This window comes from Nicotiana tabacum, chromosome 18, assembly GCF_000715075.1.
Source record: "Nicotiana tabacum cultivar K326 chromosome 18, ASM71507v2, whole genome shotgun sequence".
NCBI lineage: Eukaryota > Viridiplantae > Streptophyta > Magnoliopsida > Solanales > Solanaceae > Nicotiana > Nicotiana tabacum.
In genome coordinates this window covers 140,339,184-140,347,204 of record NC_134097.1, presented here as the reverse complement: position 1 = coordinate 140,347,204, position 8,021 = coordinate 140,339,184, and the positions used below count along the sequence as shown (strand labels likewise).

The window sequence follows — 8,021 nt, the reverse complement described above, 5'->3', positions numbered from 1 at the left end:
TGTCAACAAGTTAAGTACGAGCATCAAAGGCCCGGTGGTTCATTTCAAAAGATTGAGATTCCTAAGTGGAAATGGGAGCGTATCACTATGGACTTTGTTGTAGGTCTCCCACGGACTTAGAGGAAGTTCGATGCAGTGCGAGTTATTGTTGATAGGCTGACCAAGTCAGTGCATTTCATTTCTGTGGCAGTCTCTTATTCTTCCGAGAGGTTAGCTGAGATCTATATCCGGGAGATTGTTTGCCTTCATGGTATACCTGAGTCTATCATTTCGGATCGAGGTACACAATTTACCTCCCATTTTTGGAGGGCAGTTCAACGAGAGTTGGGCACACGGGTTGAGTTGAGCACAACATTTCATCCTCAGACAGACGGGCAGTCCGAGCGGACTATTCAGATTTTGGAAGATATGCTCCGAGCTTGTGTCATTGACTTTGGAGGCTCGTGGGATCAATTTTTGCCTTTAGCAGAGTTTGCCTACAACAACAGCTACCAGTCGAGTATTCAGATGTCTCCGTATAAGGCTTTGTATGGTAGGCGATGTCGGTCTCTGGTTGGATGGTTTGAGCCGGGAGAGGCTCGGTTGTTGGGTACAGATCTAGTTTAGGATGCCCTGGACAAGGTCAGGATCATTCAGGATAGGCTTCGTACAGCTCAGTCCAGGCAAAAGAGTTATGCCGACCGTAAGGTTCATGATTTTACATTCATGGTCGGTGAGCGGGTATTGCTTCGAGTGACACCTATGAAGGGTGTGATGAGATTTGAGAAGAAGGGCAAGCTTAGCCCTAGGTTCATTGGCCTGTTTGAGATTCTTGATCGAGTGAGAGAGGTGGCTTATAGACTTGCATTGCCACCGAGCTTATCAGCCGTGCATCCAGTGTTTCATGTGTCCATGCTTCGGAAATATCATGGCGATCCATCCCACGTGTTAGATTTCAGCACTGTCCAGTTGGACAAGGACTTATCTTATGAGGAGGAGCCGATAGCTATTCTAGACCGGCAGGTTCGTCAGTTGAGATCGAAGAGTTTTCCTTCTATTCATGTTCAATGGAGAGGTCAGCCTTCTGAGGCATCGACCTGGGAGTCCGAGTCCGATATGCGGAGCCGTTATCCCCACCTTTTCCCCGACTCAGGTACTTCCTTCTTCTGTCCGTTCGAGGACGAACGGTTGTTTTAGAGGTGGAGAATGTGATGACCCAAAAGGTCATCACTTGTTTTAAAATGAAATTCCATGTTTCGAGGCCTTAAAACCCTCTTTTAGCATCACTTCGATCTGCGTGTGCAGTCCGGGCGCTTAGCCGGAAAGCCTAAATGTGAAAATCTGTAAAAAATGATAAATTTTGACTATAAAATAAATTCATTTGACTTCAATCAACGTTTTGGGCAAATGGATCCGGACTCGTGAGTTGACGGTTCCGGAGGGTCCGTAGGAAAATATGGGACTTGGGCGTATGTCCGGAATCGAATTCCGAGGTCCCAAGCCCAAGAAATGAACTTTTGAAGAAAATTATTTTCTGAAATTCTTTATAAAGTTTGGAAATGAATTTTGATTAGAACATGTTGGTATCGAGCCCGTATTTTGGTTCCGGCTCCCGGTACAGGTCTTATATATGATTTAAGATGATTCTGTGAAGTTTGGTAAGAAATGGTATCTGTTTGACGTGATTCAGACCTTAAATGCAAAATTTGATGTTTAAGAAGTTTTGATAAATTTCATAGATATTGAGGTTTAATTCGATATTTCTGATGTTATTTTGGTGATATGAGTACACGAATAAGTCTGCGGGATGTTTTTTAGGTTGTGTGTATATTTGGTTTAGAGCCCCGAGGGCTCGGGTGAGTTTTGGATAGGCCACGGGGTGCATTTGGAACTTAGAAAAATTGCAGAATTTTAGCTGGTGTGCCCAGGCTTGAAGGCTTCGCATTTGCGAAGGCTGGATCGCAAATGTGAAACCAGCCCAGGCCTGCCTTGGCTCGCAAATGCGAGATTTTCTTCGCAAATATAAAGATTTGCCAATGGGCCAGTGATCGCAAATGCGACCTATGTATCGCAAATGCGAAGTCGCAAATGCAAAGGTTCAGCATTGAAACGTGAATTGTGTTTATGGCATCGAGGTAAGTGTTTGGTCTAACCTTAGCTTGAGGGATTGGGAGTTGAGTCCTATTTGCTATGTGGTAATTGTTGAGTACGATGTATAGGCATGGCGACGAGTATCTATACGTTGGTGTTTAGCATGCGCGTGAGTCTTTATATTGTAATTATCATGACTTTGTTGTATCTTTCATGCCTTGGTGATGGTTTCTATTTATTGTATAAAATTTGTGAAAAGAATTGTGACCTATGAACATTGAGGAGCGTTGGCTCAAGTTGTATAATGAATTGTGAAAGTATAAGTGACAATTGAACTTTTAGAACATTGGTTCGAGTTATGAAATGTGTTGTGAATGTATAAGTGATAATTGAACCTCTAAAGCATTGGCTCTACCTGTGAAGTGAATCGTGAAGTAAAAATGAGAAAGAGAAGAGATCATTATGTTGTCGCCCTTGCCAGACTATTGTTGATTTATTTGCTATCTCCCTTGCCGGGATGTTGATGTTATTGATATTGTTCCCTTGCCGGTATTTAATTGTTGAATTGTAGTTCCCTTGCCGCGATTTTTGTTGTAAATTTCATTTGTTCCCTTGCCCTATTATTTGTGATTGTTGTTTGGGTGAGGAAGAGAGTTAAAGCATGAAGAGTGATGCTGTGCATTGTTTGTTTTGTGAGAAAAGAGTGTAAAGCACGAAGGGTAATGCCGTGTCGCACGATGTACCATTCCGTGCCGATTATATTGATTATATGGTGAGGAAAGAGAGTAAAAGCATGAAGGGTGATGTCGTGTACATTTTTATTATATGATTGCTTTGGTGAAGACGAGAGTAAAAGCACTAAGGGTGATGTCGTGCATTTGTTGATTTCTAATTCTTTGTTGATATCCGAATTATATTGTTCCTTTCATTACTTGATGTCTTTCTATTCGGAATTGTTATCTTCCCCACAACATTTTTCCCCTCACATATTGACTGGTTATTTTTGTATTTCTTTCCACTTTATATGTATTTGAACTGCACAAGCTATTTGGTAGTCTGGTCCTAGCTTCGTCACTACTTCGCCGAGGTTAGGCTAGACACTTACCAGCACACGGGGTCGGTTGTGCTGATATTACACTCTGTACTATGTGCAGATCCCGGAGCAGCTTTTGGACTATAGTGTGGAGGCTACCTTCAGTCCACGCGGAGATCCAAGGTAGAACTGCAGGCGTCCGCAGGCCCTAGCGTCTGGTCTATTCCTATTTCCTGTTTCATTTTCCTTTTATTCAGAAACAGTGTATGGTCATTTTCTTCAGACTTTGTATGTAGTAAATCTTAGACCATTTGTGACTCCAGGTTTTTGGTGCTTTAAGTTTTAAGAGTTGTAATAGATGCAGATTTTAGATATTTAATTGGTATCTTCCGCTTAATTATTTAAAGTTCCGTTATTTTTATGTTATCGTCTTATATTGGTTTTAAAGAAATAATTGAGTAATGAAATAAGTAGTTAAATGAGTGGCTTGCCTAGCTCACATTAGTAGGCACCATCACGACTCTCAAGGGTGGAAAATTCGGATCGTGACACTTGATGACTACTATGGTCAGCACTAGAAGAAATTAATGGTGTCTAATGAGCCAAGATGACTCAATTTTGGCAAGGCCCTAACCACTATTAGACTGGCCTATACCGGCCTGTGACAATGGGGGCTGAGTTAGCGCCGAAAAAGTGGTAATTCTGTTCAAATTTGCATCTGGTGGACTAGGACCTTTATTCCAATCCCTAAAACAGTCCATTATGAAAGAATCACCTAAAACCATCCAAGAATTAAGCTAGCATGATATTTATAACAAAGTTGACTTTTTAAAACTTGGTCATAAAATATGCAATTCAACAATTAATAAAAGATTTTAAATAAAAGAATTAACCTCTAATAAATCAACTTTCTATTAATTTAATTTTTCTCTAAGATTAGAACTTACACCTAACCAGAATTTCTTTTTTATTTTTGTAACACCACATCTTTGAGATGATCTTACGTCTATGCAACCTTCTGGTGAAATAACTTTGAAATATTTATCGTATTTAGTGTCATAATCTTTTTGGATTATTAAGTTTAATGAAATGTTTAATGACTTTATAGCACTATGATAACTAGCAAACTCTGTATACCAAACCCCAAAGCCATATTAGATGAATTTGGTGGATGCACTAGAGCAGGGACAGTTTTTTAGAGGGAAAAATTAGAAATAACTAGATTTACGATTGATAATTGAAAAATAGCCATAGTTTCAAAAGCAATCGAAATCTAGCCACTTTTTCATGTAAAGATAAATATGAACAAAAACACCCTTAAAATACCAAAAAAATTACAGCATAATATAATGGAGTTCAAATTTTTTATATATGAGATTCCAGCATAGTGTGCTGTAATTTCATAATGTGCTGGAGTTTCAATATAATATGCTGGAAGTTTAAACATATGAGCTCCATAATCCAACATAGTATGCTAGAACTTTCAGTGTACTGGAGTACCAATATAATATATTGGAAGTTTATACACAGGAGCTCCATAATCCAGCATATTGTGTTAGAACTTTTAGTGTTTCAGCAAAACAATGGTTATTTTTTAATGACTTTGCAAATGCTGGTTATTTTTCGATTACCAGTCTAAAAACTAACGCAAGAGCTCCATAATCCAGCATATATGCTTGAACTTTCCGTGTGTTAGAATTCCAACATAATATGCCGAAAGTTTATACGCATGAGCTCCATAATCAAGCATATTGTGCTGGAACTTTCTATGTTTCAACAAAACAGAGACTATTTTTAATGATTTTGGAAATGCTGACTATTTTTCGATTACCAGTCCAAAAACTAACTGACCCGTGCTATTTTTATATTTTTTTCCTGCAACCCCCCCAAAAAATAAACCTTTGTCCTCCAACAATTTACTCAATAGTGAAACAATGTTTCGCCAAGGATCCAACCACAGAAAATCTCTGTGGAAGCGCCAAAAATACCTAAGAATCATAATTTAACTTACTATAATAGGTTAATTATCGGTTTTATCCAAACACCATTCAATACTTAATGCATAATTTTTTGTGTAATCATCTCATAAATAACCTGATTGTGTAATTAACCTACAAGTAATTACCTCATAAGTGACATGATTGCATAACTTAGACATAAAACTTAACTCGAAACCTAGTATAGAAAAGCAAGATCCAATGTCTAGACTATATTCAAAGAAAGTTTGAGAAAGACAATCAAGCATCAAATCAGATGATTCCCCCATGAACTAATTTTTTGTCATAATCAGATGATTTTGGTAGTGAAATAAACCTGAAAGAATTATACTACAATTTACAATCACTATATTCCCTATTCAAAACTAAGGTTAGCAAATTGTTAGGAACTGACTGGGAAGTTTTCTTCCGACGGCTTTCGCCATAAATAATTAGCAGCTTCAATCCATCTTGGAGACCACATGTGTCACCGATTGATCGACTTTTGTGGAGCATGTGGCTCCTAATTGCTCAGCCAATTTCCACAAGTGGTGATTTTCTGCTTGGAATTGTGTAGGAAATACCTGGGTGAAGACGATTTTACAACCCTTCAATATTTCCTTCCGCACTTGTTTCAGCACCTGTAAAAATGCCAACAGATTCTTATTAGACTACACTAGTGTCCCCGAAATAAATTCTCTAGACATATGGCAAACAAAATCACATCCACGCTTAGGCTATTCGAACAGGACTTTTAGAGTTTGGAATTGTAGGAAAATTGGGTCCACCCATAAGGAGTGCTTTAAGGCCCAATAGGGTTATTATTAACCCTAGTATTCTCTATATAAGTACACTTAGTGTGTACATTAAAATACTTTTCTGCAGTATTTTTCTATGCTCTTCTCTCTCAATTTCGGTTAGGTTTAGACTGTAGAATTGGGGGTTGCTCCAACACACCGTGACAACCATCGCCGACCAGTAATTTCAGCCATGGTTCATCCGTTTTTGTTTCCGCTTCACGAAGAACAAGTAAGTTCTCGTTTTACAATTTACGCGCTATCTAATGTGTTTAGATTAACGTGTTACTTCATTGGTATCAGAGCCATAGGCTGGTTTTCTGGTCCGGATACATATATAGAATAGTTCTAAATTTATGTGTGAATCTAGAACTTCGTGTACATATATGATTTTAATTTTTATGTTTACGGTGCAACTATGTGGTTAATATGTTTAACCTAAGCATAATAAAAAGGTTAATTAGTTTAATTTTTGTGACAATAATTCTGAAATTGGTTTTTAGAACTTAAAAATGAAACACGAACTTGTATTCATTACAAATCTAAAACAGTTATTTGAAGCAGTTTTTCTTAAAGACATTTTTTTAATCTGCTAAAAAGAAAAGAATTATTTTCTTTGTTCAAATCTGTTAGATTGTTGCTTACCGCCGTTATGGCCACCGCCGGTTACTGTTAATCGACCATGGTCGCTTTTGAATCTATCTTAATAACAGAACAACCAACCATTAAAATAAAGGAGAATTGGAGCTTGGTGCTCCATAACCATGGCAAAGATAGGAATAGACGAAGAAATAAAGTTTTTTTCTCTTCATCTATAAGTATCGCTGGTGGCGAGATAAAGTAAGAGAAGAAAAGAGGGTTTCTTTATCTTTTACTAATTCAATATATTTTGTAATTATCTATAAAAAAACTGAAGAAGGAGTCTTCAGAAACGTGCATAGCGGCTGATAGAAAGAAGGAAAGATTATGTTTTATCTATTATAGTGGATTTGGGCTGCAGGTATTGTTAGAAATAGTTAAAATAGCACGGTATAGTCATTTTTCGGACTGGTCATTCAAAAATAGCCACCGTTTACGAAGTCAATGAAAAATAGCCATTATTTTGCTGCAACAGAGACTGATCCCGCATAATATACGGGAGTTCGGTGCATCTGTGTACGAACTCCAGCATATTATGTTGGACCGGTATACTTTGTTGACTCCTGTATAATATACGGGAGACTGGAGCACCGACACTCCAAACTCCAGTATATTATACTGGACATTTATACTTGTTGGAACTCCAGTATATTATGCTGGAGTTCTAGTGTACTTATGCTGGAACTCCAACATAGTTATCCTGGAACTCCCGTATAATATGCTGGAGTTCAAGCATACTTATGTGGAAACTCCAGTATAATATACGGGCGTATTTTCCGGGTTTTGAACAGTGTTTTCGCTCAGACTTATCTTTACATGAAAAGTGGCTAAATTTTGAATACTTTTGAAACTGGACTATTTTTGAATGACCAGTTGTAAATCTGACTATTTTTAAATTTCTCCCCTTAGAAATAGGCAACACTAAGTTATTGGGCTGATGGCCCATCATTCCTTTAAAAACAAAAAGAAAGGTCTAGCCTCTATAATTGATTTAAGGCCAGATTCATTAACTGGGCTAAAGGCCTACTTCAAGATTTTTTTTTGTGCTGGCAGACTTAAGACATTGGGCTAAAGGCCCAGTTTCGTATGTCTTGTTTAATTTTATTTTGGGATAATGGCCTAAATAAAATTTAAATTTAGTTATGTTATTTTTTTATAAATTTCAAATTTCGAAAATTAGTCATAATTTTCAGAATATAAATTTAGTATTTGTATTCTTTTAATGAAACTATAATTGTTTTATTATCCCAATTACTTGAAATGTTAATTTGTTTAACATTAAATTTATTTGTTAATTTGTTTAACATTAAATTTATTTCTTAATTTGTTTAACATGTTAAAAATGTTAATTTGTTAATTCGTTTAACATGCTTGAAATGTTAATTGTTTTAACATTACTTTTGTTAATTAGTTTAACACATGCTTTATGTTAATTTATTTAGCATGAAATCAATATTAATTAGTTTAATATTAACAATACCTGTTAATTTGTTTAACATGTATAAT

General features: G+C 36.9%; 1 long non-coding RNA gene across 1 annotated transcript; it reads right to left on the bottom strand.

Annotated features, from left to right (window-relative positions):
- Positions 1–5,284: 5,284 nt before the first annotated feature.
- On the bottom strand, positions 5,285–6,804 carry LOC107830699 (uncharacterized). Its single transcript, XR_012702337.1, has 2 exons — positions 6,522–6,804; positions 5,285–5,720 (listed from the first exon to the last, which is right to left on the bottom strand). It is a non-coding gene; the product is annotated as an uncharacterized LOC107830699 (long non-coding RNA).
- Between the last annotated feature and the right edge of the window lie 1,217 nt (positions 6,805–8,021).